The sequence below is a fragment of the Notamacropus eugenii genome, chromosome 2 (assembly GCF_028372415.1).
Source record: "Notamacropus eugenii isolate mMacEug1 chromosome 2, mMacEug1.pri_v2, whole genome shotgun sequence".
In the NCBI taxonomy this organism is placed as follows: domain Eukaryota; kingdom Metazoa; phylum Chordata; class Mammalia; order Diprotodontia; family Macropodidae; genus Notamacropus; species Notamacropus eugenii.
In genome coordinates this window covers 18,229,766-18,251,553 of record NC_092873.1, presented here as the reverse complement: position 1 = coordinate 18,251,553, position 21,788 = coordinate 18,229,766, and positions in this window count along the sequence as shown.

The following is a 21,788-nucleotide window of genomic DNA, read 5'->3' as shown; positions in this document are numbered from 1 at the left end:
AGTCTACTCAACTAAAGTAGAGAGTAAAGATAATGAGGCAGCCACGATTCTCCTGTTTGCATGTGACATCATAGTGGTTGTATCAATGCCCAGAACACAGCAGAAATTCTTAAATGAGGTTCATGATCACTCGGTACTGTAGCCTAACTATCCATACATGAAAAGCCAAATGGATGGACAATGTTTGTTGTGCCAATTATGTTAGGAGAGTGGAGGCACAAGCCCTAGAGATGGTCATGTATCAGAATATCTTTCCTGGAAAGTCTTAGTGAATGGACAGTGACATGGGCCCAGGACTGAAGAGCTGGAGGAGAGCAGACTGGGTCACCTCTGGGAGACTGGGAAGTACTTTGAGTGAGCTCCATGCCTCATTAGCACCATTGGAACTATCCTTCCCATGATGCTCTAAGGCTCCGAATTGTTAAAGTATCATTTTCTGGAAAATTACCCCAAAGGCAGTGGAGAAACCCATTGTCTGCAGCATTTTCTTTTCACCAGATCTGTCATTTTCTGGGAGTAGGGACTGCCCCTTGATAATACCTTCTCTACCAGTGTAAATCCAGGAGGCAATCCCTCTGAAACTTCCAGTCTTGTCAAAGAAGAGGTGATGGGACTTGTCCAGGGTCTCACAGCTAGTACAGAGCTGAGGCAAAACTTGAACCCAGATTTTCCTAGCTCAGGTTGGCTCTGAGTCTACTAGGCACACAGTCTCCCCCATAACATGAGATGTTACAAGGCTCAGAAAGGATTCTACTTAATTGGGAGACCTCAAAAAAGAACCAGGGTCCTAGAGATAAATGTGTGTGGTTGCCCCAAAGTGGTCAGGCTAGAGAGAGCTCAAACTTGCCAGTCTGCCCACTGGCCCATTTTTTGTTGTATGGCTTGAGAGCGAAAAACTGTCTTTACATTTTTAAACCTTTAAATATTTAAACATAAAACTTTATTTAAAAATGTGAACACCATGTTTGACTCCACTGTGGTTTGAGGTTTGGGGCCCCTAGTGTAGATGGAGAAGACTAATCTGTTCATGATAAAACTTTGTTTCCATGGGCACAAGGCCAGTGGACTAGGGTTGGGCAGAGTAGCTGGGTAGAGTGTTCAGGAGAAGTAGAGACTAGACAGCACCTTCCCAGATGAAGTTGTCTTTGGGCAGAGCCAAACCTGTTTTTGTGGTTTTTGTAGGGCCACTCAAGCAATCAATACAGGCATTTAGGAAGCCCTTACTACTGGAATACAACACTGCTGAAAGGGGTGGGGGGTACACAAGAAACTGAAACATATAGGTCCCTGCCTTCCAAGAGTTCCCAGTCTAAGGGGGGAGACTACATGGAAATTACTGGGTCCATACAAGACAGAGGTGGGGAGATGGACGGCCCTCACAGTGGGAGGCACAGGGAAAAGTCTCTTGAGTCTAGAAGGAGGGCAGATAAGCCAAGAGGCCAAGGCAGGTGAGGAGGGAGAGCAGCCCAGGCATGGATCTCCCAGATTGCAGGCTTTTAATGAGTATTTACGGTGTTGAATGATGGAAAGAATCATTCAAGCTGCTTTTCTCCTTTCTTCTCCTCCCACGTCTATCAGCAAGGAGGATTTCTGCTCAGAAAGTCCCAGGAGTCTTATCTCCTCAGTGCAGTTGGGCACATCTCCATTAATGGTCTGCTGAAACGGTTTTACTGGGGTGTGGCCTGTACACCTGCTACAGCTTCTTAAGGTCACAGGGGAGAGTTGGGGGGCAGGTGGATGAGCAGCCCTGAGAGGAGCTTGGCAGCCATGGTATTGGTCCTCCCCAAACATCTCGGACACCCCAAACACAGAGCTGAAAGAGGGGGTCCTGAGCAAGGAACAGAAGGAGGCCAGTGAGGCTGGATCTTAGGGTACAAATAGAGTTAAGTCTGAGAAGCTTAGAAAGGTAGGAAGAAGCCAGATTGTGAAAGACTTTAAAAATCAGAGAGGATTTTCAGTTTGAGCCTGGAGGTAATGGGGAGCCATTGGGGTTTATTGAGGTATGTAGGGGGCAAGGTTGATGTACATCTGTGCTTTAGGAAAGTCTTGGTGGCACATGGGCTAGAGTGGGGCAGTGGGGGGGCTTGAGGCAGGCAGATCTCCCCTCCCTTCCCACTCCCCAGGAGGCTATCCACACTGGGAAGATAGTGGTGCCCTCATCAAGGAGTTTTGAAAGGGGAAGGTTCAAGAGGGAAAGATACAAACTCTGCTTTGGACATTCATAGATGTCTAGAAGACATTTGGTGTTGGGAGACTGGAGCTCAAGAGAGACTAAGGCAGGCTTTATAGGTCTGGGATCACCTGCATAGAAGGTAAAGGAAGAGGCTGCCCATGGAGATGGCATGTGCCAAGCACAAACATGATGGTGATGTGGAACTTGGAGAAGATCTCTAGGCTAGCCTCCTCATTTTATAGATCAGTCAGTCCATCAGCCAGCATTTATGAAATACCTACTCTGAGCCAGATGCTGGGCTGAAGTGCTCGGGAAAACAAGGCAAAAAAATGAAACAGACCCTGCTCTCCAGAGGCCCACCTCTGTGTCTTTGCCCAGGCTGTGCCCTATGCTTGGAATGCCCACCCTCCAAACCTAGTATAAATCGGACCAAATGTCAGTGGATGGCCGGAGCTGAACAGAGCAGACTAGAGACAGGAGAGTCAGGAATCAAACAGAAATTTAATTTCAAAGTGAGGGAAACATCTTGCAAACAAGGGGGTCCCACCCCTAGTGAAGGGACCTCAATACTTGTACCAGTGGCTATGAAGTGAACTGTAGCTCCTACGATGAGGGGCAGCAGTGAAGAGACAAGTTTAATTCATAGCAAGCCTTCATGGGAGAGAGCACCTGGTGCTAGGCAAGGCAAGGCAGGAATTAGGTGATTCTGCCACAGGGTGAGATCCTCAAGAGGCTGTGTGCAAAGGATTGTTGTTATGTCAAACTGAGGGTATGGCTTGCTGACTGGGCCTCAGCTCTGGAAAAGAGGGCGTCTCTGAAAATCTCAACACTGAGAAATGTGGCTGAGCCCTCCTGAGGCCTGGAGCAGGACTTTCCTAGAGGTCTAGTAACAACTCACACACACAGCAGGCTCCCTCCTCTCCCTGGGTGGGATTCTCCAATGTCCAAAGCTTCCATTCATTTGGACTTTGGGGCAGGAGGTGGTAACAGATTGGGACACTGCCTCAGCAAGTTAGTGACAAAGTCAGCACCAGAGCCCAGTTCTCCTTAAATCCTGTGAGACGCAGAACTGGACAGTGGACAGAACACTAGCTTTGGAGCGAGAGGACCTGTTTTTAAATTCTACCTGATCCTTATTTGTTGTGTGATTGAGATTGAGGAAGTCACTTCTGTCTGACCTCATCTATGATTGGACTCAGTGGCCTCCCACTGTAATCCTAGACCAATTCTCAGCCTCCTCCTGTCCCCTCTGCCTCTGTGGGGCTACAAGCCCCCAGGTTTTCCATGGTCCAGGGGTCAAACTCAGGGGTGCTTAGGAAATCTCCCGAAGCTCGCCGTTCTGCCCCTGTCTTGGGATTTCTGAGGGAAAACCGTGTTCTCCTGGCTCCTGGTTCAGACCTGGCTTTAGGTCTCAGAACAAAGGCATCTTGGGAGGTGGAGCCAGAAATTCCAAAGTCTTCAAACCCTTCCCTGGGCGGACTGGTAGCTGCAGAGGCCTTCTGTCAGTCACTGCTTGCTTGCCGCAGCATGAGCTCAGCCTGCATCAGCCAGGCGTGGGTGTCCTTTCCTGCCAATCTCTGAGTGCCGCAGTGTGACTCAGAGGGCTGAGGAGGCAGTGGGAGAAGGACACTGCAGGGGCAGCTGAGTATGCTGGACTGAGGCAGGCAGGCAGGCTTGGGAGGGTGGGGGAGGGGACACTGCTCAAAGGTCCATGACCCAGGGTCTCCCTTTCTGACAGTTCAGTTCAGCTCAGCTCAGTCCACTAGAAGAGCCAGCCTGGAATCCGGGCTCTGAACCTGACTTCACCTGAGTGATCTCCCCTCCGTGGAGCACTCTGGCCTTTAAGACCCTTCTCAGCCTCAGCCTGATCCCCTCACCCTTTTCTGATACCCTTTATCAGTGAGGCAGCTAAGCTCTCTTCCCACTCTCACTCTCAAAGGAGATATACCCAAAAGCAAGAAACTGGGTCAAATAGGCAGTGTGAAGGGACTCACAGGATCTGGGTTCGAGTTTAGGCTGTGCTCTGTACTGTTTCCTTCTCTGTTAAATGAGGGAGTTGGACTGTAGGGATTCTTAGACCCCTTCTTGTTCTCAGTCTGTGACTGACTCCCTTTATAAGGGAGGTCTCTACCAATCCTAGCTGACAAGGTAAAGGGAGGGCAACAAGCATTTATTAAGTGCCTACTATGTGTCGGGCAGAGGGGCAGCTGGGTGGCACAGCAGATAGAATGCTAGAAAAATATTCCCCAAAGCTGAAACAGGGCAGCTGGGTGGTAGAGTGGTTAGAGCCCTGGGCCTGGGGTCAGGAAGACTCCTCTCCCTAAGTTCAAATGTGGCTTCAGACATATCCTAGCTGTGGGCAAGTGACTTAACCCTGTTTGCCTCAGTTTCCTTATCTGTAAAATGAGCTGGAGAAGGAAATGGCAAACCACCGCAGTATCTCTTCTTGCCCAAATGGGGCAAGAAGAGCCAGATACAACTGAAAGAAAGAAAAAGAGCCACAAAATGGGCCAGGCATGGAGCCCATGGGGCTTTACAAATATCTCATTTGATCCTTGACGTTTCACTTTAGCAGGGGAGAGGAGAACAGGAAGGCTTCATGGAGGAGGGGGTCCTGGACTGGAGCTTCAAGGAAGAGAAGGCTTTCCACAGACAGCGATGGAAGGGGTGTGCTTGGATACGAGGGTGGCCTATGTCTAGGTCCAGAGCTGGAAAAGGGAGGATTGAGAGCAGAAAACAGCCAGCCTCTGGCTCATTCCATGCTCTTGTGTACACATGGAGGCTGTGACCAGGCTGAAAGAGAAAAGCAAAAGGGAAGGGGGAAGCAGGATTGTGGGGGCCCTGAATCTCAACCTCAGGACTTTGGAGCCCTGTAGGATTTAGGCCTACTAACCTAGGGAGGAAACAGGCCTAGAAAGGTAGGCTGCTGTGCCCAAGGTCATACCGAAGCTGATCCACTGGCCCCTCTGGATAGCAGGGAGCCCTGAAGGTGGCAGGGTCAGCTCTGTGCCTTAGGGAGATGAGTTTGGAAAAGATGTAAAGAAACCATAAGGTTGTCAAGACTGGAAAGGGGAAGACTCCAGAGAGAAGGAAGAAGGGGGATAAGGGCCTGAACAGGGTGGTGCTGGAGATGGAGGGAACAGATGTTGACTACTAGATAGTGCATCTTGGAGAGGTGGTGGGGCTGAGGAGGAAAGGGGAAAGGTCCAGGATGACCCATGGGGCTCATGGGAACATTGATTTGCAGCAGCCAGGGTCCTTGCAGGCCACCTAGCCCAACCCTTATTTTACAGGTAGGGAAACTGAGGCCCAGAGCGTGGCAGTGATCAGCAGAGCCAGGTTTCAGACTCAGGATCATCAACTCCAGCTTCAGAGCTCTTTCTGTTTTACCACAGTGACCCTGAGGATTCCTGCTTAGGTGACTGAAAGGAGAGCAGGTTGAATTGGGGGTGTTGACTAGGCACCCAAGGGGGAGATGCCTCACCAGCACTCAGTACTGGGAAAACACTAGCTCTGGAATCAGACAAACTGGGCTCAGACATTACCTCTGATGCTTACTGGATGATGGAGCCTTCTCAGGTGATTCCTGAACCATCCCATACTTAAGCCCTGGGGAGTCACAATTATCTCCAAGGGAGGCCTGGGCCTCTGTAGATAAGGGGATAAAAAGAGTCCTGAGTCTAGCAGACGGCCTTCATTCCCCCCCCAAAAAACTGTGAAACAGGAGTTTAGAGATTGGAAACTGGAGCCAAAGCCTGGGCAGGACAGGAAATGCCATCCCAGCCACATGACCTGGGGCCTTGGGGACTCTCTCCCTCATCACTCTCTGGGTGACTCAGCCCTAGCTTTATTGGTGACATAATCAAGCCTGTAAACACTCCAAGGCCTTCTGGGAGTTCCAAATATATCTAGCATAACATTCCTGGCCACCTTGGGCCCTGAACTGAGAGTGGCCCGAGGCTTGGCATTGGGTGGGGCAGTGCTACACAGACACACACAGACAAAAGATCTGTCTGGTTGTGTCCCGCTGGGATCATTGACCAGGATGCTTCAGACGTTAGTCATGTGGTCTTGCCATCCCTCCTTGTGCCTCAGTTTCTTCATCTGTAAAATGGGGGTGCTGGTTTCATCCCCTGCATTCAGCTTACTGTTCCATTAAAGAGGGCTCTTCTCCAGCCTCCCAGACACCCAGAGGCCCGACCGGCTCTCGGCAGACCGTCTGGAGCCGCCTCTGCGCATAGGCATGACTCATCTCTGCAGTGAAGACAGGTGATGCAGGCGTCCTCGCCCGCCTCTGGAAGGGAGAACTCACTGTCCGCGAGGGCCCCCTGGTGGCCAGACCAGCCAAGGGCCGGCCCCACCCAAGGAGACCCAGCTCAGCCTCCAAGCCACGACCCTGACCTCAGAGTCTTGATTATAACGTGTTCTCTGATCCCTTCACTTGCTCTCTTGGGGACAGAAGACAGTCAGAGAGATCCAGACAGCAGGCCCAGCACCTTGCATGGCCTGGCCTCAGAGAACCCCTTCCTTGCAACTCCCTGGCCTCTCCTACTCTCCTCTCCCCAGCAAGCTCAGTCTCCCCAGTGCATGTGGTGCCTTTACGCACCATGTAGCATTAGCTTGAGCACAGGAACTTTTTGTCTCTCATGGGTGCCCCACTGACCAGCCTACTAGGATTCATAATTGCTGTGCAGGTGTACCCATTAATCATCTTCAATTCAATGTGACAAGCATGTATGAAGGTCCTACTGTGTGACTGTGCCCACCAAGCATGGGGAGGGGGCAGGTACAGAAATCAGATGTCCGAATGACACTGGTGGCTTCTCTGGAACCTGTTGGCTGGCTAAGGAGTGCCTAGAGAAAACAAGGACTTTATACCTTATTGTACCAATATCCAACAAGCGCCTACTATGCGCCTGTTTATTTATATCTTCTTTACAGATTGTTTGTGGGCACTGAGGTGATGCAGCAGATAGAGCCCTTGGAGTCAGAAGACTCCTCTTCCTGAAATACAGCCTCAAATATGGCTGTGTGACCCTGGGCAAGCCTAAAAAATGACAAACTAACCCCAGTACAAGTCCAGCCAATGTTGGGCACCTCTGACTGGCCTGTGTCACTCCCAGTGTGGTGAGGCTCTGTCTTTTCAGCCTTCTATTCACCCAGCTGGGTTTGCATTAGGGGTCTGCTGAAGGCTTAAAATGTCAACCCCATTCAAGGGAGGTAGGAGCTGGATCTGAGCTCAGACACCAGGAGCCTGAGACCTGAAGCAAGTCACTTTATCAGTCATCATGGAACTGCCAACTACGTGCCAGGCACTGTGGACCTTAGTTTCCTTAGCTGTAAAATGAGGGAATTGGCCTCTAAATTTCCGATCCATCGAAAGCCTAAAACCTCCATCCAGATCAGGGCCCAAAGGAGCGGGTCAGGGAGACATAATCAGAGGCCCCAGCCAGCTTCAGGGCCCTGAGTCCTAAGCTCAGGCACCTCCCCACCCCATGCCTCATCTCGGCTTCCTGGCTTCCTTCAAGTTTACCTCCTCCAAGAAGCCTTTCCTGGTACCCCTCAGTGCTAAGACTTTCCCTCAATGATAAGACCATCCCTCGCTGGATTGTCTTAGGGCTTGTCAAGCAAGTCTTTCCTTCCAGAGACTCAAGTTAGAGAGGACCCTGATCACAGCCCAGGCCCTGCAGTTCAGTCTGGGGGGCTCTCTGGAACACTCATCCAGAGACCTGCTGACCTCTCAGAGACCTAGTTTCCTCATTTTTTAAAAATGGAAACATTTCTGCTTCCTGCTGGCTAAGTCCTGTGTTTGAAGGCTGCCCCTGGCTCCGACACTGGAGAGTGTTTAGGGTTAGCCAAAAAAAAAAAAGGATTTCCACAAACCCATAGCAAGCCTGGGAGGGGACGGATCCACCACCACAAGATGCTGAGGCTAGGCAGGTCAAACCAGGCAGCCTAGGGAAACAATAACAAAACAGGTTTGGGAAAGAGGGGCCCTTCCTGCCCCAGGCCCTGGCCAGCCTTCCTGGGAGGACCAGGCCCCACAAAGGGACTGAGTAAGGAGGCTTGTTGTGTCACCCCCACCCCTGCCCCATCCACCCCTCACCCCCAGCTTCTCTGGCCCCTTGGCCGATGTTTTACGGCCCCCCTTGAGCACCTGCTCAGTGGTGAAGAGTTTCTAGGAGGTAGTAGGCTCCAAGCTTCCTCAAGGACCATCTCTTTAGAATCACAAGCTGTGAGCCAGGAACTTAGAGACCTTGGAGTTCCACCTCCTTGTTTTACAGATGAGAAAACTGAGGTCCATAGGGGAGAAATGACTTGTCCAGGGCCACTCAGCCAGTATTTGAGGGAGGATTTGGCACTGGGTTAACTCCACCTACTTCACTTTCAGAAAAGTTGGTTTCCTCTACCCCCATCAACCCCAATCCCTTTGGTTTTACTCTGTGCCCCTGTGGGCCACTCACCAGGGCAGCCTAGGGTCCCAGTGGATGCTTTGGCAAGTCTGGCAGGACAGTGGAAAAGAGCCCTGCGTTTGGAGTCAGGTCCTGCATTCAAATTCTACTGTTTGACCTTGGGCAGGTGGCTTAAACTCTAAGGGCTCCAGTTTAACTGCAAAAAGAGATGACTTTGGAAGTTCCCTCACTCTAGGCCTATGGGTGAATGTCCCTGTCTGGAATGCAGCAGGGGTAGGGGGCTCACCGCCTTCCTCAATTCCTTCCCTCCCCCAACTTGCCTCTAACTTTTCTGGAGCATTTTGCCCCCATCAGCTTCTGCTTTGGCTCACGCTTCTCTGTGGCCCCACCACAGTCCTTTGTGGGGTTATGAGGTCTGAGAGCTGGAGCTGTTTTCTTTTTTTTGTAAATGAATGAATGAATGAATGGAAAAAGCGTTTATGAAGCACTTTTCCTGTGCCTGGTAGAGGGCTGAGCACCAGTGATACAAATACAAGCAAACTAGACAGGTCCTGCTCTCAAGGGGCTTGTGTTCTGATGCCAAAAGAGGTGCTGCGGGGGAGGGGGGACCAGGAAACTTTGTGGTGGAAGCAGGTCCAGGGGCCCAGGGGCAGAGTCCAAGTTCTGGGGGAAGGGAGTGAGAGAGATGGCCTGGTGCATGTGGTAGGATTTGGAAGTGGGCAAGAAGGTGTATGCTTGGGGCCTGACACACAGGAGATACCTGGAGGCCAATATGGGAAGGGGAGGTTAAGCAGGGATGGGCACCAATGAGTCCTTCCACCTTGACTTGGTGCCCCTCCCTTCCCACTCATCCCCCTGTGGCACTACGGACTCCTCTCACCTTGAAAAGTGCCCTCTGCTCCTGAATTTCTCACTTGGAAAGACCCTCTGGCCCCTTCCTCCAATTAATCTCCACTTTAAGATATGTGTTTTCTTCCTCAATAGATTATAAGCTCCCCAAAGGCAGGGAATGTGGTTTCATGTTTTCTTTGTACCCTCAGCACCTGGTAGACAGTAGGTGTAAGCACCTAAGTGTTTGTTGAATGATCACTACAGTAGAGCTCTAAGACTCAGATGTCTGTAATGAAAGTATCAAATCCATTTTACAGATGAGGAAACACATTTGGATCAGTAAAAGAAGTAGAGAGGGATTTTAAATTTTGGGGTGACCTTGGGAGAGTCACTTGCCATCTCTGGACCTTTTCTATAAAATAAGGGAATGGTCGTAGGTCCCCTCAAGGTCCCTTGTAAGCTCTGTAAGGGCTAAGTATTATCTCATTGTTTCAATAGTGGGAAGACTATTGGCAAGGGCAAAGCCTGGAAATTCAAAGTAGGATTAGAACCCAGCTCCCCTGATTTGACTCATTAGGCTATATCTAACCACAGCACCACCTTTGTTTCATCAAAGATCCTGAAAAACTGGAGCACTGGGTTGCATGGAACAAGATGAAATTCAACAGCATACGTTGGTTTGTTGTTGTTTTCAGGATCTGGACATTTTTAATTGTTTTTTTTATTTTTTTTATTTTTTATCAACACCATTTATTTATTTTTTTTGTTTGTTTTTTTATCAACATAATTTTTATGAACAATTTATTTTTTAAAAAATATTTATTTTTGTTTTCAACATTCACTTCTCTAAGTTCTAAATTTTCTCCTCCTCCCTCCCGTCTCCCCTCCCCAAGATGGTGTGCAATCTGATGTAAGCTATACATGTACAATCATATTAAACATATTTCCATATTAGTTACGTTGTAAAGAAGAACTGGAACCAAAGGGAAAAACCATAAGAAAGAAGAAAAAAAAAACTGAAAGTAGGCTGCTTCAATTTGTATTTAGACTCCATAGTTCTTTCTCTGGATGTGGATAGCATTGTCCATCATGAGTCTCTTGGAATTGCCTTAGATCACTGTGTTGCTGAGAAGACCTAAGTCTATCAAAGTTGATCATACAATGTTATTATTACTGTGTACAATGTTCTTCTGGTTCTGCTCACTTCAGTCGGCATCAGTTCATCTAAGTCTTTGCAAGTTTTCTGAAGTCTGCTTGCTCATTTCTTACAGAAAAATTTCTTATGGAAAAATTCATGTGCCATAACTTGTTCAACCATTCTCCAATTGATGGGCATTCCCTTCATTTCCAATTCTTAGCCACCACAAAAAGTTGCGATAAATATTTTTGTATGTAGGTCCTTTCCCCATTTTTATGATCTCTTTGGGATTCAGACCTTGGAAGTGGTATTGCTGGGTCAAAGGGTATACACAGTTTTATAGCCCTTTGGGAACAGTTCCAAACTGCTCTCTAGAATGGTTGGATCAATTCACAACTCCAGCAACAATGCATTAGTGTTCCAATTTTCCCACATCTCCAATATTTAACATTTTCCTGTTTTGTCATGTTAGCCAATTTGATAGACATGGCGTAGGACCTCAGAGTTGTTTTAATTTGCATTTCTCTAATTCATAGTGATTTAAAGCATTTTTAAAATATGACTATAGATAAATTTCTTCATCTGAAAACTGCCTCTTGATATCCTTTGACCATTCAGTTGGGGAATATCATCATCATTTTTGAAAATATACCTTCCCCTGACCTTCCCAACTGATTCTAGAATTTTTTGTTTTTGATTTTGAGCCTTTATTTTTTCTTAATTTTTAATAAAACTTAATTTCTTTAGGGAGAAATGTAGCCTTAGACTTGAGTTCAAAAAACCCAAATCACAAATACAGCATAGGGAGGGGGTAGGACATGATTTCTGCTGCTGACTCATTTCAGTTGTGTCTGATTCTTCGTGACTCCATGTGGGGTTTTCTTGGCAAAGATGTTGAAGTAGTTTGCTATTTTTTTCTCCATTTCATTTTGCAGATGAGGAAACTGAGGCAAACAGGGTCAAGTGACTTGCTCAGTGAGCGTCTGAGACCAGATGTGAACTCAGAAAGATGAGTCTAGGGCCGTTGTTCTGTGCACTTATGGCTGTTCCCTCTTGACCCATCCATCACCACTCCCTTGTCCCATATAGCTCTCCTTCCCTTTGTCTGCAATAGGTGCCTCAGCGTTCTCCTCTTTCTTAACTCTCTGCATTCGACCTTTCTAACCTCTCATTCAACCAAGTTACCAAATGATTTTTCCCCCTTTTTTAATATTTTGAACTTTATTCTATTTTAGACTTTCGGCATTTTAATTTCATTGAACAATTCAAGTGCATCTTGCAAATTTCCATATCGGAAAACAGAATTTATACAACAATTTCACAAATCTTCGTACTTAATGATTCCAAACAACAAACTAAATTTGACTGTACAAATCAAGGAAATATTAACCAAAGGTAACCACTGGCTCAGTCCACGCAGGCTTTGTCTTAATAAAATCTCTCTTTCCTTCTCTCTATCCTCTCATTCTCTCTATAGGTGGGAAGCATCATAAGGAAAAGTCTAGGTTTGCAAATAGCTTCAACAACTCACTTGCTTCACCATTTCGACCTTCTCTTTGCAAATGTAGAATTAAGAAAACACTTGGCATTTTCAGGATTGAAGTAAGGGAAAAAACCTGGAGGCCAGCCCGCGCCATCCTTCACCCCGCCCCTTCGAAGCGTTGCTGATTCATTCAGTTCAAAATAGGGCTTTGGTCATTCGCAGCACAAAGCCTGTGTCAGTTCCCCTGGCACGCAGGCGGAGGTGATCGTCACTGTGCAGAGTGACGCATTCCCACCTCTTTCATCCCTGTGAGCATAACTTTGTTTTTATAGAGAATTGTCTTTTAACCGAGCAGTAACCTCACATCTAGGCATTTCTAACCCGCAGACAGAGATGTCCAAACTAGCTTAATTCCTCTCTTTACCCTCCCCCTTCCACAAGCCCTTGGACATGACTTTCTACCAAGATGATCTGAGGCAACGTTTATAGGAATTCTAAACAAGGAAAACATTATAAAATGTTAAAATACAGTTTGAGGTTAACATCCCCAAACAAAAGTCCTTCCTTGAGTTCCTTCCTGGACCGTTCCTCTGAAAGATCCCTTGGTGGATCAGAATCATCTTTTTGTAATAGAAAAGGTAAGGTCATTGGCCATGGCTTCACGGAATTGGAGGAGACTTTCTGGAGATGGGCCAATGGCTCATCTACGTCAAGGGGCAGGAAAAGTTGTTTAAAGTTTAGTTTCTGCCCTTAAGAAAGGCCTTTTTTCTTGATCTATCCCACATTTCTAAAATTTCTAATCTTAGAAAGGATTTTTATACCAGAGAAAATATTATTTTTTAATATTTATTTTACTAAAAAGGAGGTTGCTAATTACTTCTAAATCCCCACTTTTGTGCTTCTTGCGTGATTATGAGACATCCTGTATTTTAAATTGTAGGATTTGATCAGTTTTCAATGGAGAATGACCATCCATGACTAGGCTGCTCTTTCTCAGTCAGCAGCCTGTCAGGAAGTGAGCCTTGGGATGACATCATCCTTTAGGGCAAGACAAGATCTTACTGGGCAACCGACAGTGATTGGGTGATGTAACAGCTTCTTAATAAGATAAGAGCCATTGCCACTGCATTTTGTTGGCATCTTTCTCATAAATTATTTTCCTTCTACATTTTTTTTTTGGTCCCACTGGAAAGTTGATTAACTGTACTGTCTCATACTTGTGGCTGTTGCCCCAGGGAAGACAGACCGCCATGTTTTCTGGGTCATGGTCACTTGCTGCATGAAACAGTAGACAGTTCCCCAGGCTAATCCCTAGGGCTCTGAACAGGCACAAGGACAGGGTAGGCCAGAATGAATCGTGGGACCAGCAATATTCCCCAGAGTGGGTTGAGACCTTGTGGTCCTTGTTCAATTCTCATTCTTCTTGCCCTCAGCAGCCCCTTTGGTACTCAATCATGTCTCTCTCTCTCTCTCTCCCCCCCACCCCTCAATACTACTTCATCAGTTGGTGATGTCATCAACTCCCACAGGTTCAATTATCTCTGTGCAAACAATTCCAGGATCTATATATTAGTCCTAACTTCTCTCCTGACCTCTGGTCTCACAACAACAACTGCCTTTTGGACCCTTTGAACTGAATGTTTTGTAGGACAGCCTGAATGCAACATGTCCAAAAGAGAACTCATTTTTCCTCCCCATCTCCAAACCCTCCCCACCTGCCAATTTTCCTACTATATGCTCCCCGTTCCACAGCCTTGTCAATTCTGGGTCTTCCTTCCACTCCTCCACTCTCACCTCTCCCACAGTTCATCTGTTGCCAAGTCTAGTCATTTCCCCCTTCAGAGTATCTCTTGTAATGGCTCCTTTTCCTATGCTCATGCAGCTGTTGAGGGCACCATCACCCTTCCTATCATTCAGGTTCCCAGCTTCAGAATCACTCACCTGCTCATTCGCCCTCACCCTATGTACCCATTTATCATATCTCCAATTCCTTCTCCAAGAAGCTGCCATGGATTTTCCTACAGCACAGGTCACTCTCCTGCTGAACTTGGTTTGACATTCGAGCCCTTTTAGCATCTGACCCCATCCTCCCCTTCTAGCCTCACTGGACATTCCTTTTCCCCACACAGTGCACACATTCCAGCTAAGTCTGACCTCTGCTCCTCCTCACACAATGTTCAACAAGGCTCAAATGCCACTTCCTACATGGAGGTATAGCCCTTACAAGTTTATGTAAAGCACTTTGCAAAACCAAAAGGGCTACCTATATATAGGTACTTGGGCCCCCACTCCTTCTTAAAATGTAAGTTCCTTGGGGTGGGGGGCTATTTTCTTTTTGTCTGTCTAGCTGGTCCCTGGCACATCATAGGTGTTTAATAAATGTTTTCTATCTGAGTATCTGAGGTAAGTCCAGCTCAGATTCTGTGACTAGGGCAAAGCCCATCAGTGGTTTGGTTCAGGCCCCTCCCCACTACTAGGTACCCAGTTCAGGGCCCTGGTAAAAGCAACATCAGCCAGAGCTCAAAAGGGAAACCTGCCCCCCACCCAGCAGGGGAGTCTGAGCCCTCCCCAAGGGGCTGGGAGTCAGGGCCTCAGTCAGGAAAGAGGGGAGCCAGTAGCAGAGACACCACGGGGACTCGAACCCCGGCCCACTGGGCGCGCCACCGCCAGTGCCTTTTGCTTTTTGGCGCTCTTTCTTTCACAAAGTTAAGGGTGAAAAGCAAAACCTGAGGCTGCAGGGCAGCCTCAGTAAAAGAAACACCCGCGGACGGGGCTGCCCCCCCACTACCCCCACATAGCAACGACAGGAAGGAGGGGCCTCCTCTCTGTCTAGTCTCAGGAAACCTACCTGGTGCCCCCCACAGATGGCCAAGCCAGGGGCCCAATTACCCCCTTCTCTTCACCTGACCATCTCTGACCTCTCCTGTTCTCCCTGACTGACCCTTCTTGTCTGTCTCTCCCCATCCTCCTCTCCAACCCCATCTTACCCTCATCCCTATCATTCATCACTTCTTTCGTCTTCCTAATTTTCTCCATTCCTTCACTCATCTTCTACCCTGGGCTTTCCCCCTGTAGCTCCTACCCCCAATGCCTGCTCTTTGGTTGTCAAGGACTGACCCAGCTCTAATAAAGGTCATTCATGATACAGAAGCCTGGACTCAAGGGCTGACACTGGAGTCAAAGTTAGTAGTCAATGAGGATGAACCTTTCCCTCTGCTGGCTCTCCCCACTCATACACACATGGCTCTCAGCTGCTTATCCCTCCCCAAGACAAGGTCCCCAAGGAAATCTTACCAAGCCTGCCTTGAGCTGCTCCTCTTTCTCTTTTAATCTTGTTGAACCCTAGGAAGGAAGGGAATGGTAGGGAGGGGCACCCCAGAGGAGCTGGCCTACTTCCCCCACCCATCTAGCCCTGATCTGGCTCTTGCTTTGATAACAGCCCCAGACTCTACACAGGCCTCATCATAGCACCTACCCCCCACCTTATTTGCTCATGAGGGCTCCTCAGAATATACCTTCCTTACAAGAGTGTCCACTCACCCCTTCCTTACATCCACACTTTCCCCTATTACATCATACAGACAGTAGGACTCTGTAGATGGCAGATGCCAACTGTATCCAGCCAGCCATCATCCCCCTCCTCCCCTACACCATCATCCTACTGCCTGCCCAAGACCATGTGGTAAAAATCCAGTTAAGGGGACATAGCAATCAAGAATGTGATGACCATAGCAGACACCTTCCTGGCCAAGCCAGGTGTCTCCAGGGACACCTTCCAGTCATAGGATTTCAAGCTGGACACTCTTTAAAGATGACTGAGCCAATTCCCTCATTTTACAGTTTAGGAAGTAGAGGCTAGAGGTAGAAGGACCTATCCAATATCCCAAAGGGAGTAAGTTATAGAGCAGGATTTGAACTTGGGTCCCTTCCCAGCTGCCTCCAAGATCACATGTAGGCAATACTAGGCCCTCCCTCTCCCCCCACTGCCCATGCCCGCTTCCTGTAACACTCACTGCTTCCCTGATGGCTCCTGCATGCTTGCTTCCACAGAGGATGGAGGGATGGTCTCACATCTGGTTGCTTGCACATGAGGACACAATGAGCCAGCTTTGTCCCATTCTGGATGCATCTCCCCAGCAGGCCCCCATTTCATCCCCCTTGGCTAGGGAGCACAACGGTCCACAGAAGGAAAGCAGGGGCCAACGTATGCCTTGGCCTCCTTCCCAAAGACACAGGAGTACAGGGAGGAGGGTGAGGGGAGAAGGAGAGGGAGGGCCCATTGCAGACTTTCCCAGCGGTTGAGAATGATGATGGTTGGAGTCAAGGGTAAGGGAACTGGGGAAGCTGAGGGATGGTGACAGGCAGACAACACCCCCCACCAAGGAGGGCTAGGGGCAGCTGGGAGACCCATCAGCTTGGGCCTGCAGTCTGAAGGGACAGGCATCCAGCAGGACATTTGGAAAGAAGCCATTCTGTGGAGCTCAAGGACAGCCAGTGAGGTAGGGAAGGGCAGCTCCCGAGTCATTCACTTCCTTTCTTTCCAGGTTCCCTTCCTACCCGAAGAAGAATCTGATTTATAACAAACTCCAGGTACCAATTCAGGAGCCCAGCTGTCTGAGAAGGCCAGGGTACAGTCAGCAAACCTTGAGGATTCTCATGAGGCTGTCACCATTCAGGGGCATGACCTGTGCATGCCAAGTGAGGAGACCAAGGATTTCTGGATGGGATGGGGATTGTTGGAGGAGAAAGGAGAGGCCCCCGGACGGGGAGCTTTGGAGATATGTATGGGAGCTGGAGGCTGAAAAGGCCTGGATACAGGGAGAAGACAGGGCAGGTCAGTGAGATTATGTGTTAAAGCACAGTATCTAAAGGGATCACCTTATAGAATGAGACAAAACAAAATTCATTTGAAGAAACAAAAGGTCAAGGCCAATCACGAAACAAATGGGGACACAGGGGCTGGGCATTCATTGCTTGTACTCAAGCCACATCACAAAGCAATAATCACAACTACTTGGTGCTAGGTGTCAAAGAGGGACACAAATACAATCAAAAGGCAGCAGAACAAATGAATGGTAGTCAGGCCAAAGGCAAGCTACTAGAACAATCTCTAGTCAACAAAATCTTAGGAATTGTGGAAAGCAATTTACGGAAAAGCATTTCACACCACATATTCAGAAAGTTCCACATGAGCCCAATATGAAGGAGCCTACCATCTAAGCTAGCATAGAAGGATGTACCATTCAGAACTATAACCACACACAGGCCTAGAGGATGTCTAATATAAAACAACCAAACCATAGAAGCAACAGACAAATGCGTCAGTAGGCCATTGCCCAGTAGTTAAGGGGCCAAAGGATGAAAACCATAGCTTTTAAAACAAGAAATCCCATCAATAGTCATGTGAACAGTGCTCTAAATCATTCCTAAGGTAACTATTTAACCCAAATTAACCTGGCCTTACCTCACAGAGACTACAACACAGAGGTAGTTCCAGCTTGGAGGCTGGAGGACAAAGCTGCCCATATACAGACAGGTAGCAGAACTGTGACTGGTCTTAAGGTGCCAATCCAGCAATTAAACTCAAGTCTATAACTCAAGGAGGCTGAGGGCAGAAAAGGCCCAAATGGTCCTAGCAGCAAAGACCAGGAAAAGGAACATGAACATTGGATCAACACCTCAAACTATGTACACCAAGATAAGCTCCAAGGGTACATGAGTCAGATATAAAAGGTCACAAAGCAGGAGCAAGGAAGAGGACACCTCCTTTTAGATCTAATAGGTAGGAGAAAAGTTCAGGACAAAATGGACAATTTAATCAAATACATTTTTTAAAGTTCTTGCACAAAGAAATCTAACATAGTAAAATTAGAAGGGGAACAGGTTTACAGTGAAAAATCTTTTGCGCCAGGTTTCTCTGATAAAGGTCTCCTATCCAAGATACAAAGAAAAAACTCATTAAGAGCCATTCTCAACAGACAAACTGATCAAAGAATATGAACATGTAGGGAAGTTATCAAAAATCATATGGAAAAATAATGCTCTAAATGACTAATAATCATAGAAATGTACATTAAAACAACTTGAGTTTCTACATTACTAATGAGGAAAAGGACCTATCCATATAAAAATAATACTCTTACAGTTTTGGAATAGAATATTACTGGGCTGCAAGATAGTTCTCAATAAACCTGGGGACTTGTATGAACTGATACAGTAAGAGTAAAGTGCCAAATCTACAATTTATACAGTGGCAACATTATAGAGAAAAAACAATTAGTTTTAGAATTCTGAGCAACAGAATGATATAAACCAAAAATGCAGAGCAAATGCCTAGTATCAAAGAAAACTGGAAGATACTCTGTAATCAGAAGTATATAATCCTAGGCAACAGATTAAAAACAAATCGGACTGCCTTCAACTAAGATCTTATATCAGGGAAGATATTAATTTTTAAAGAGAGAAAATTAAATTTTAGTAGAGCAAAAACTGTTGGATTTACATCTCACAATTCCAATTATATCAATAAGGTTTTAAACTATCACAAAGAAATAGGAGAAAATGAACTGTAATACCAATCATGATTGAAGAGAAAATTTTTGGTATTCAAATAGACAAGTTATTTGATTATTTAATTGTACGACAAAAGGGACTGCACCCAAATAAAAAAGGAAACAGATGGGGGCATAAAGGTGAAATCTTGGTAGTAAATATTTCTGTGGACAAATATCCACAATCTCTTCCTAAGGCAATATCGCAGTATTTGATTTGGAGCCAAAGATGTAACTGACCAAAGAAACCTTTGCACCTAATATTCTTAGCTCTAAACAACAACCCACGTGTTTGTCCAACAACTGGGGCAAGGGACTGAAGAAGTTGGTGTATGTGAACGTTCAGAAATCTGATTTTCCTGCAAGAACTGATCAACGTAAAAACTACAGAGAAATATGGGAGGACATATGGACCATTAGTGAAGAAAGCAGAAGTAAATCAACACAGACACTACCTGAAACTATAATAAGCTTACAAAACCAGGGAAAAACACCAGAGTTCAGAAGGGGAACAAATCATGGACGGACCCATGGACGCACTGGGAGCCAGTTCAGAAGACATGGATGGGGGAGTTTGGCTGGAACACAGCAACCACAAAAGGGGGTAGGGTGAAGGAAGACAGGAAGAAGGATCGTAAAGTCCACAGAGGAGGAGGGAAGGTTGGTACAACAAGGACAGAGTGTAGGGGGAGATCTGGAGGATTTGGAGGATATTATCGGGGTGGCATGGAGGGAGAGAGGGGAGTAAGATACAAAAGCAAATAGCTTTGCTGAAAGATATTACCAAGAGATGCAACTAAAAAACATTAAAATTGAGATAGTGAGATAAACCAATCCAAAATAATTTCATACTTAAAAAAAAATAAAGCCACAAAAGACAAAAAGGAATTACCATTTGCAATTAATGACTACATAGCAAATATCAGGACATTTATCTACCAAGACACAAAGACTTATTAACTATAAGAAAGGGAGATTTGCATGGCAACATTTCTGAATATATTATAGAGCTGTAATCAAAGCTATATGGTATTACTTACAAATCAAAAAAGAACACTGATATAAATAGGTCAGTTTGAACTAGAAACAAATGGACAAGAATAGTGTTTGACCATTCCAGGATCAGAAACTCTAAGGATAAAGTATACTATTAAAAAAAAAAAAAAAACAAAATCAACATACCGTATAGAGAAGTGTGGCAAAAATCTTTTTTTAAAGTTTAGAATTTTATCATGCCATCTACCACAATGATGACAAGTGTGCCAGTATCCTAAATAGTGATAAGGAAACCAAGAAATTAAAGAAAAATCTTTGCAAAACACTTTTCAGATAGAAATCTGACACCTATGGTATGATCTATTAACCCAAAAGACAAATGGGCAAGGGAAATAAAAGAAAACAAATCAATAACCACATGAAAATGTTCACACTCTAGCAAGAGGTATGTTAATTAAATTAATCCCCAGGATGTTCTCTTATATATATAGATCCACAGGACAAAGAGAATGAAAATATATAGAATCCACCATTCCCTGACTGAGGGAGATTTTTTTTTGGAATGTGCATCAGAATTACAAACTTGTTCATACCTTCCACGCTGGGGGAAGAGGGACAGGTGAGGAACATGGGCTAATGCAGTAGACTGCTGGCCTTGGAGCCAGCTTTCAGTTCTGCCTCGGACACAGGCCCACATTCCCTTGGTACAAAAATATTCTTAGCAAAACTAGAAACAGCTCATCTCTTCAACAGTTGGGGAATAGTTGAACAAGCCCTAACATTATATACAAATTGATTACAATTCTACTAATAGCAAAACACACCAGAAAAACACAGAAAAGCTTAGAAGGGGTGGGAAAGAGAGGAGAGTATTACCTTGTTAATGTATACTTCTTAAAATCCAGTGAGACTAACAGATATCTAAAGATTCATTTATAGGATTTTGCTTATTTGAGGATGGTGATTTTTTCACTATTAAAGAATGAATAGATGAATGCTTATTATAAATGGCAAAAAAAAGTATCAAGGACTTTGTCTTTTAGAAGAGAAAGTTTGGAAAAATTACGAATTGGTCTAATATACTAAAGATGGTAACATTACGCAAATTAGCGTATTTGGTATTGTATTAAACTTCTATACCACTATGCTGCTTTCATAGAATTTGATGAAAAATGACCTGTAATAGTAAATTATCAGTGTCAAAAAGTATTCCTTTGGGGAGTGGGGGATACTTACATGAGAAGATGCCAACACATGCCCGTTAAAGCTCTCTCTTATCAAAGTTATCTGGTATCAGATAAATTAGAAAAGCAGAAACGGATTAGATAACTCAAAAACGAAATGCAGATGAAATAGACTAGTATTGAATAAAGTCAAGATCATGAAATACTGAGGAAGGATTGAGCTTCATATACTAGAATTCCCATTATCTCAATGGTCTCAATATTTTTTTTTCAAACTGTGAGAATTAGGAAATAATGAATGTTGTAGTTAACTTTCCCACAAAATTCTGAAGTATTCAACCAAGTAAACAATTTTAGGCAGTAAAATGCAAATTGTCAGGAAGAAAAGACAATATCTTTGCGCCATATATTTGAGATAGAAGTCTGTGATTTGAAATATGGTCAAAGGATATTAATGGACAGTTTGAGAAAGAATCATCGAATGTTCATACGAAGAATCAGAAAAATGCAAACAGACAAAAATTTCTCCATTCTATGGGGGTCCCCACTGGGGGCTGAGTTGCTTGTTAATCGGTTACAAGGAAAGGCTCATGAGAAAGGGAAAGATAAGGGTAAATCAGGTAATAATTGACACAGAACTGTACCAAACTTGTCCTTAGTCTTCAAAGAGGACCAAAATGACATCACCATGATAAAATGAAATTTCAGTGTGTCCGACTGTGGCTGATCAGACCAATACCACCTCAGAATGCTCAATCACAGGTTGGGCACAGATGGTTCATGTGAATATTTGAGGTGGATATCCCCAAATGAAGTGACCTAAGCAAAGAAGGAAATACATGAAGAATCAATCTATCTACATACCCCACACATATTTGCACTGAATATAGTTATGTAAGCAATAAGCAAACCATCCAAAAAATAAAAAAATTCAAATTCAGAGGGGGGGGGGTGTCATGGAAATCAAGGGCTATTTTGTTACTACTTTGTTATAGTTAAAAAAAATTTTAACCTACATA